Source organism: Meleagris gallopavo, chromosome 2, assembly GCF_000146605.3.
Source record: "Meleagris gallopavo isolate NT-WF06-2002-E0010 breed Aviagen turkey brand Nicholas breeding stock chromosome 2, Turkey_5.1, whole genome shotgun sequence".
Classification (NCBI taxonomy): domain Eukaryota; kingdom Metazoa; phylum Chordata; class Aves; order Galliformes; family Phasianidae; genus Meleagris; species Meleagris gallopavo.
In genome coordinates, this window is record NC_015012.2 from 36,746,033 (window position 1) to 36,754,751 (window position 8,719).

At 40.9% G+C, this 8,719-nt stretch overlaps 1 long non-coding RNA gene across 1 annotated transcript in view; it reads left to right on the forward strand.

Moving 5' to 3' along the window:
* The window catches only part of LOC116216319, a 15,729-nt gene extending 7,016 nt beyond the window's left edge, over positions 1-8,713 (forward strand). Inside the window, exons 2-3 of the long non-coding RNA XR_004158866.1 lie at positions 7,984-8,113; positions 8,557-8,713. This is a non-coding gene — a long non-coding RNA (uncharacterized LOC116216319). The remainder of the gene's footprint in view (positions 1-7,983; positions 8,114-8,556) is intronic.
* Positions 8,714-8,719: the final 6 nt, after the last annotated feature.

An 8,719-nucleotide genomic window follows, 5' to 3' on the forward strand; every position in this document is an offset into this window, starting at 1 on the left:
AAGGGGGAGAGGAGGAAGATATTTCATGCAGGTTCTGAAGACCAGCAGACCCAGCAAACACTAGGATTTTTTTTTGAGTAGCACTAGGAATTTGTGCAGACTTGGATACCCACATTTTTTCTCCTGCTTGCTGTTGTTGTGTGATCCACCCTTTTAAAGTGAATAGAGTAATTTGCGTGCACAAATTCTGGCAATGTCCGGGTTTGGTTTTGGATCCTCTGACTTAAATAGTGAAGGTCCTCTTTCCCACCATCTTTGTCCATTCTCATTTGACTTGACTCTTCAAAATCCTCTCTTTCCCCACCCTGATTCATTCCTTCTCAATTGGAAAAAGATGTCCTTAATGTCAGGAGTGACAGGCTTCCTTTTCCCAGCTCCACCACACCAACAACTGCTCATTGCATCTGGCTCTGGTGCTGGGACAGTAACCGAGTAACTGCTCAGCCACCCCGCTGAGGCAGTGCATGTGACATCTGGGGCTGCCTGCTACCAAAGGAGAAAAGCACCGTTAGCAAAGATGAACTCTTTGGAAATGACAGAGGTCTTGGTGATTTGATGGGATTTCTGCTGAAGTCAGAAACTGAGAGAATGCTACACTGTAGGAAATGTTCAAAAACCTTAGAAAATAGAAGAAAAAAAAAATAGAGTTAGTGGCAGTGAAATAATAAGAGTAACATACTTTTACATTCTTCTGTGAGTGTAACGCATAAGAGAGATAAATACTAGGCCTGAGGTTGCAAACGTTCAGGCAGGAGTGTTCCCAGGCTTTTGAGAACACTCAGATAAAATGTGCAGGGCATGCTGGTGGGTATGTGAAAGTGAATACCAGCAAACAAGAACATGAAGTTGTGTTTGCTCATAGTTTGCCATGTGAAATGTTCTTGATGTCAAGGTGCTATTTGGGAGAGAATCGTTCCAAGCGGAAGCTTCTCTCTAATGCTTCTGTATTTGTGCTCTGTTGTCTTTGGACAGCTGGATGTTTGAGAAATACTGTGCTGTTGGAGAGGAGATGTGCTGCTGCTGTTGTGTGAACTCAGCCTGTTTGTTTTACTTCACTCTGAAACATATTTCCTGTGTTCAAAGTTATGGCACAATTTGTAGTGATCAGAAACAGCTTGTAGATATCTAAGACCAGCCTCTTAATTCCTCCTCCCAAAATGTGAACTGCTGCAAATGTTCTGTCTTTCTATGCTTACTGAATTGTAATTTACGATATGCCCCTCCGGTCAGGCTGTCAGCTAGCAACACAATTACATATTCAACTTTAAAAAAAAAAAGACTGTCTCTATATTTTACTTGTGATTTTTTTTGCTCACGCAGTCTGCCATGCGGTAGCCCCCTAAATATGTGAAATTGGTGAGCTCTCCTGAGGCTGCTGGGCTTTGGATCCCTGCAGAGAGAGTTACTGGTTGCAACTGGCATTTGCCTTGACAAGAAACACGATCTGCTCTGCCTCTGAAAGCTGCTTCTGGTGTCAGGAAACCTCTGCTGAGTTTCCTGTCTGTCTTCTGGCTTGCCAGGTGGACCAGCTGTGTTCCTTTGGTGCTTTTATTTTTCTATTTGTGGAGTAATATTGTTCCTCAGGTGAAAGGGAGAGGTTCTGTGACTTGACACAGTAATCGTGAAGTGCTTTCACTATAAAACTGTGATTGCTGTATGAAAATATGCTTTGAATTGAGCTCTGCTGCAGGGAATAAGCTGGAGCAAACACTGACTTTTTTGGATGAGGAAAAGTCCAGTGCCACATACTTCAATGACTGAACTGTACTTACTGACATGGAAGAAGCAGAGGGCAGTAGATATCCCTCAGGAAGAGCACAATGTATTTGTTTGTTCAAAGGCTGTGGCTCTTTTTTCAGAACTTGGGTTCTCTGCTCGGAGAATAAAAACATAAGTACCAGTATCCACAAAACCCAATTTTTCTTTATAAATTAAAACATATCTCATAGAACATACTTTTTTTTTTCCCCCACATTGTTGGTTTTATTAATAATGTTTCCAAGTATTTTCAGACTGTTAAAGCTGTGTATGCATGCTGAATATGGGTCTTTACACGGCCATTTCATGTAGCATTTAATAGCTTTAAAGATGTGTGGGACTGCTGGATCAGATCATTGTTTAAAGGGACTAGGGCATTAAATGTATCTTATGTACTTACAAAAATTAAAGCATTTAATGAGAAAGCAGAGAATTAAGGACCAGATTTAAGTTGTCTTATTTAAAATAATACTTTCCTAAATCGTTCCCTTTATTTTAGTGCCCTTACTCCTAAGTAAGAGTAGCCCATAACTGGCAGGACTGGGGTTTGAAAGATTTGTAGTGCTGGAAAACTTTCAAATGTTTTTCAGGCAGGAAGTTTAAGAGAATCATAAAAGATTTTGCAATTAAAGGAAGAGGCACATGAGTTTCTCTGAGAAAAAACTCAAGGAATGAGAACTGGTCAATGAGCCATGAAGTGGGTCAGCCCTGGGCTCCCCAAAGGTTTATAGAAGCCTGCTCTGGAAAAAGACTGTGAAGGAAGCTGGAAGAGACATAGTGGTACGGAGCTGAAGGCTGCTGGGGGGGAAAGTAGAGGAGTAGGATTTTATGATTGGTTCAGAGAGTTCACGGGGCATTAAGAATCAGGGAAGACATGACAGTTTTGTGCTGTAACTAGACCACTGGTGTATAATGGTTTGCTTTATTTTTGACACCATGTTCTGAGGGGAAAAATAAAAATATTTTGTTGTGTCTTAGAGCTACTGTAACCCAGCAGAGGTCCCAGCCTAAGGGCTACCTAGTATGGACGCAGCTGGGAAAGCCTAGGGGTTAGCCTAGGCCTCACTGTGTACACACTGTTTGGACACAACCAACCCTTGCCATGTGGCCTCAGGAACTGCACCCCTTCTTTCTTCTAATTGGGAGTATGGGCTGCAAGCACAACTACTCTCAGCAGCCTTTTGCTGAAAAAGATTTCTCACTCTTGCTCCTGTCCTGTCGCTTCTTCAATGAATAAGTTATCACATCAACCTTGCAGTTTGCAAGTGCTGCTTTTCTCACAGGCAGTGTGCTTGTTTCTGTGCAGAATTGCTTAGTGCAGATCCTCATGGTTTTTTTTAATTGTTCTGTGACAAAGCTAGAGTGCTACGTGTTAGGCTAAAACTCTAAACTATGTTTGGGAAGAAAGGAGTGGGCCATTGTTTACATTAGTCTGCAGTTTCCAAGCGGAGTGAACAGCAGTGTATGTCCTTAGGTCAGGAAGAATAAATAGCTGTAATTCATGGAACTAGTCCTGTTTTCAAGGGTCTGGACTGTTTCAGGCCAGAGGAAAATGTACGGGCTTTATACAGTTTATAAAAAGAAAAAAAATATTTTTTTCAGCATTATAGATGAAATGCATGATATGTTGCAGCTGACTATAGGCATTATATTCAACTGATTTAAAACATTGCATCTTCATGCACACAAACTAGAATTTTAGGTTAAAAATATACAGTGAATTCTTGATACTGCTTATGAAGAGGTTGCTTATAAGTTCGGTACTTAATGTACGGTCTAGTCAAGCATGGATGAATGTTTCTCCATCTGTGCTGGACCTTCTCACTTTCTCACCTATCTTTACATGTGAAGGTGAATTACAGTCCAATGTTGAGACTTTGCCCTTAATGAGAATAGGTGCTAAATGTGCTAACTATTTCTTCCCTCAGCCACTCTTGCTGTGCTGTGCTTTTTTTTTTTTTAGTGATTCAAACTGTTGGTTTTTGCTGTACCAAGGCACCATTTACTCTTAGTGAAAATTGGTTTCAGTTTTATTCACAACTGTTCAAGGTAATATGTCCTCCCTGCTGAGTTTTGCTGCCTTAGGCAATGGATTCCACTACTAAATAAGTTTCAGAAAGAAGCCCTCTTCCTTCTAAAAGGGATCACCAGGTTGTGGTGGAGAAGAATGAATTATATTTCGTTTTTAACTTGTCGTGAGTATTTAGACTCAGTTGAGAAATCATGTACTCTTAAATAGCTTGGCTGCTGTGAGAAACTGTGCCTGAGTGTCTGACTTTTCTAGCACTTCTGAATGTTCATAGAGAAGCTAAGGCTGACCTTCTGTACTAACCATTTGTCAATGAATTTCCAGCCTCTGCCAGCAACAGAGCAGTGCTTGGCCTCTCCTTCCTTCTTGCTTGCCATCTAGAAGCTCTGCTGCTGGGACTCCATGCCACTCCTTTTTTTGTGTCCCACATCCAACTGAAATCCATGTCCACTGCAGTGAAAGTAATTGCCCATGTAAAATACAAGAATATAAAATTTAGCAATGCTAAATTCATTTGGATGCAACTTTAATCTGAAGTGATGGTTTAACAAGAAATGCATTAAGTACTATGTCATTACTAGACTACACGGAGGTGAATTTTCTGTGTTCACTGTTTCTGCTCTGAAGCACGCATGGTAAGATCTGTACAAGACCAGGTTATTATTCCTTTAGTTTCAGAGTAGTCAGGAGATAAAGGATACCTTTCCCGTATCTGCTTTCCTGTCCATTCAAATTATTTTTCCATATCCCATTCCCATTGTTTAAAAACAATGTTCATATTGTAATTATTTAGTTGCATGTATAAAAAACTGGTCATACATTTTGTCTTTGTGACTCCTGTGTGTTTTAATAAACTTGAGGTCATTTCTTAGGGTCTGTTTGGAGTCTTCTTGCACAAAGCTGAACTTCTAGATAATGACAGAATAGTAAGACTTGAAATAGTTAGTGCTGTGCTCAAAACTTAAATAGAAGGCTAACTAGGTACTTTTCTTCCCTATTCTGACTCTGTTACTACAAAAATTGCTGTGTTTTTCCTGGATTAGAAGCTCCATTCTTCTGTCAACAGGCTTTAGGATACCAGAAGGATATTTTGATAAAATATCAAAAAGGAAGCAATAAAAACGGTCATGTTTTCCATGTGGCTACATGACAGATAGGAGAACAGAGGCTATTTTTATCTAGCCAATTTGTTATATTAATATATTTTTTTCTATTTCATTTTCCATCTCCTTTTTTCATCATTATAGGCTGAGATGAAGAAAAGTATTCATACATCTGTGTGAGTGTAACCTCACTGCATAACAGGTTAACCCTGGAAATGTGTTCCCACCAAGCAGATGGCTTAGGAAGGGGCTTGAGAACCAATATTTCTCCCAGGCTTCTTCCCTCACTGTGCATGGCTACTCATCTGTGACTGCTATGCATTGCTACATCCCAGCAGTCTCTCTTCTGTACTGATCAGGTCACTGGCCAACTGTCACACATCCCCACTGCTGCCCTGCTGCTCTCCAGAGCAGGATGTGCATTCCCAAGGAAGATTTGTTGCCCTGTAAGATCTCCCAGTGAGAGAAAATGAAGGCATTTTATGATCTTTTGTACTCTGCACTGATGTAGAGAGTTGCATTTAATATTGCTCATTGTGTGCATCTCTTCTCAAGCTTCTACCAGAGCTTCAGAATTAGTCTCTTTCTGTTTTGCTGGAAAATATATATTTCTTTTTTTTTTTTTTTAGAAATTGCTCCTAAATCTTGTCACCCCCACAATGATATAGGCTCATTTAGACTTGCAGAGGGAGTCTCATGATCTCCCACTCCAGTGAACAACAACTGTGTAATGCTAAGACAGTCATTTTAAATTCATGATGCTCACTTTGCCATCTTCCTGCAAGCCTTGCCTTTGTTTGTGACCTGATTCTCATGACCTTCTCTCTTAAAAAGGTCTCAGCAGACCTCAGTCCTATTCTTTCCTGGCATTATCACAAATGGTCAGTTCCTTCCAGTTTAATTCTTAATGGTTACTGTCTTTTGATGATCCCTGCACTACAATCCTTCCTCATCTTTGAACAGCTGATGCAGCTGATGATCACCATGAAGATTCTGGTCACTGCATTCCTTCTTCCAGTCAAGCTAGCACAGAGGATCCTCTGGCACCCCTTTTCTGCTCACAGATCCTGAGAGGTTGGAGTGGTCACATAAAACCATATCTGCAATCTTCTTTTCCATATCTCCTTACATGTAGGCAATGGAAACTTTCAAATATGTGTGTGTGTACCTGTGAGCTATTGTAGTGCCACATCAACGTCGAAACTCAATTTAAAAATCTGTTGGGCTGCCTCATTCCAGGATCAAACATAGAATTATTCATGACGGTATATTCTTATTTTTAGTTTTTGCAATGAATCAGTCTGGCTATGGTCTATTCAAAGCTTCCCATCATTCTGCTTCCACTATGCTTGATCTCTGATTCTCCTGAAAATAGATCTTATGGTAAGGAAATGTCTTCTGCTATTTGGTTTCATGCTTTCTTTTAGTTATTTTGCTTATCTGTACTCCCCATAACTCACTGATGCAGTTCCTCCCTGTTTGCAGCACCTTTCAGATACTTGAATGAAAGATGCTTCATATCTTTGAGAGAGAGATCAAATCTTTTCCCTGTTATTGTTCAGCCAAGTACACAGTTCTATTATTTAATGATGCTATGTATGTTATGTCACCCCCTCAGATCCTCTAATCTTTTTAAATGTTCCACTCCAAATTGTGTCCAGTAGTGCACCTTCTGCAAGATCTCTGATCTCCCAAGCAATCTCTGGAAAAAGTAGTGTTGTCATATCCTTTTAGAAGAGGTCACTTCTGTCTGAGTAACTCGATAAAAGCTGCTCACGTACTGTGCAGGATCTCACTGGCTGCTCTGAGAGCCACATTGTTTTGTAAGCTGCTGCTAGGTCTAATTCGTGAGCCACTGAAATTGCGATATTATTGGCATTTAAGGGCTATGTTTTGTAAGATTTTGCATGATGGATATTCTGGTGTCCAGTTTGCCTCTGAATTATTTCTGCCCATCTAAATCTCACTGAATTATTTTGCATTCTCCATTCTAGTTGGCATTGGCAATTAATATTTCCCGATTAATGATGAGATGTGAACTTGCTTCTCTACCTTTTTTTTTCAGGCTCTTATTGAAGATCTAAAAAGGACAACTTAAACAAAATACTTTTTAGTCTTGAGAGCTGACAGTTCTCATTACTCATCACTGTGGGAGATGCATACGCAGTAAACTTACTCAACAGAAACACTGCATTCCTCTTAACCTAAAAATAGACCAAACAATCACAGTATACTGACTCACAAACAAGGGATTTGCCTTATCATAGCTCTCACTCTGTTTTAAATGCCCAGATAGTTAACTCCACAGCCTTCAAATCCATTTCAGATTTGCTACAAGAAGTTTCTGTTTTTCCAGTGGTCCTTACCCTCCAAATTCTGGACATTACATTAAGGAACCATATGCATCTGGCAGGAAGACTCCACCCTCAGATTTTCCTTTCTATGCTGTTATGTTCCTCTGGCTCAAGTTAACTTTTGTATCGAGGAAGAGTGGGGCACAATGGAAATTATGTTTTTATGTTTTTATGTTTTGAGCATGTATATAGAAGGTGCTGGAAGTGTTATAGGCTTTGATTTAGGCTTTCTCTTGCTATGGAGCTGCATTCCATAAGCACGGCTTGCCCTAAACTCCTGGCCCTTAGCCAGGTAATCCACCAAATCCACCAGTTACAAATGGACAAGCTGTGAATACACAGATGGAGGCTGCAGGTGAAAGTACAGTGTGAACTGAGTGGTGAGGAGAGAAAGGAGGCTTCTCATCATCCCAGAGTGTTGGGCAATGTCTCTCAGCAGATCCTTCATGAAATAGACCACACACTGTTGGTAATGATGATGATGAAACATTCTGTGGGAATGACACAGCATACATTTTTGACAAGATATATTCCTTAAATGCTGCTGGTTTGCTGTTTTCTAGAGATGTCTTTGCTTGAGAGTTTTGGAAAAATGTATGAAATTCATCCATTTTCTGTTGATTCTGGGTGTTTCTTGGGAGCAGGACTAGACTGTGAAACAGGAAGGCATGGAGTTTATTTCTATGCCCCATACTTCTTTTCTGTACAACTCCTGTCATCAGTGAATTTTCATTTACAGAATGGAGACTTTATTACATTCTGAAGGATGCTGAAAGGAGACTTCATCACTCCCTACAATTCCATGAAAGGAGGTTGTAGCGAGGTAGTGGTCAGCATCTTCTCCCAAGCAATAAGCAATAGGATAAGAGGTAATGGACTTGAGCTGCACCAGGGGGAGATTTGGGTTAGATCTTAGGAAACGTTTCTTCTCAGAAAGTGTGGTGAAGGATTGGAACGGGCTGCCCAGGGAGGTGATGGAGTCACCATCTCTGGATGTGTTCAGGAAACGTATAGATGTGGCCCTCGGGGATGTGGTTAGTGGCCCCATTAGTGGGGATGGGTTGGTGATTGGACTCGGTGATCTTACTGGTCTCTTCTCACCATATTAATGATTCTATGACTGCTTTGTGAGTTTTATTTTACAATTGGATTAAGCTCTTGCATGGATGAGGTTAATTTACAAAACACTTTTCTGTGTGTTTTTTTTTATTTCCTTCTGCTAATGAGCAGATAGTGTCAAGGTGATTCCAGAAAGTGGTGCAGGGATTCCAAGTTTTGCTTCACATAGAGTTATTAACTTGCTCCGTTTCAGTATGTCAGCTGTTTCAAAGCAACCCCACCAGCTAGGGGACGGGGCCGAAGCGCTGGAACGTCATCAGACCGCCGCAGCACTCACCGACCTCCTCCAGACCCTGCCTCTCTGGGCCTCGTGGGGTCCCGGGGCTGCTCCCCCCTCTCAGAACCGCCCTCGGCCC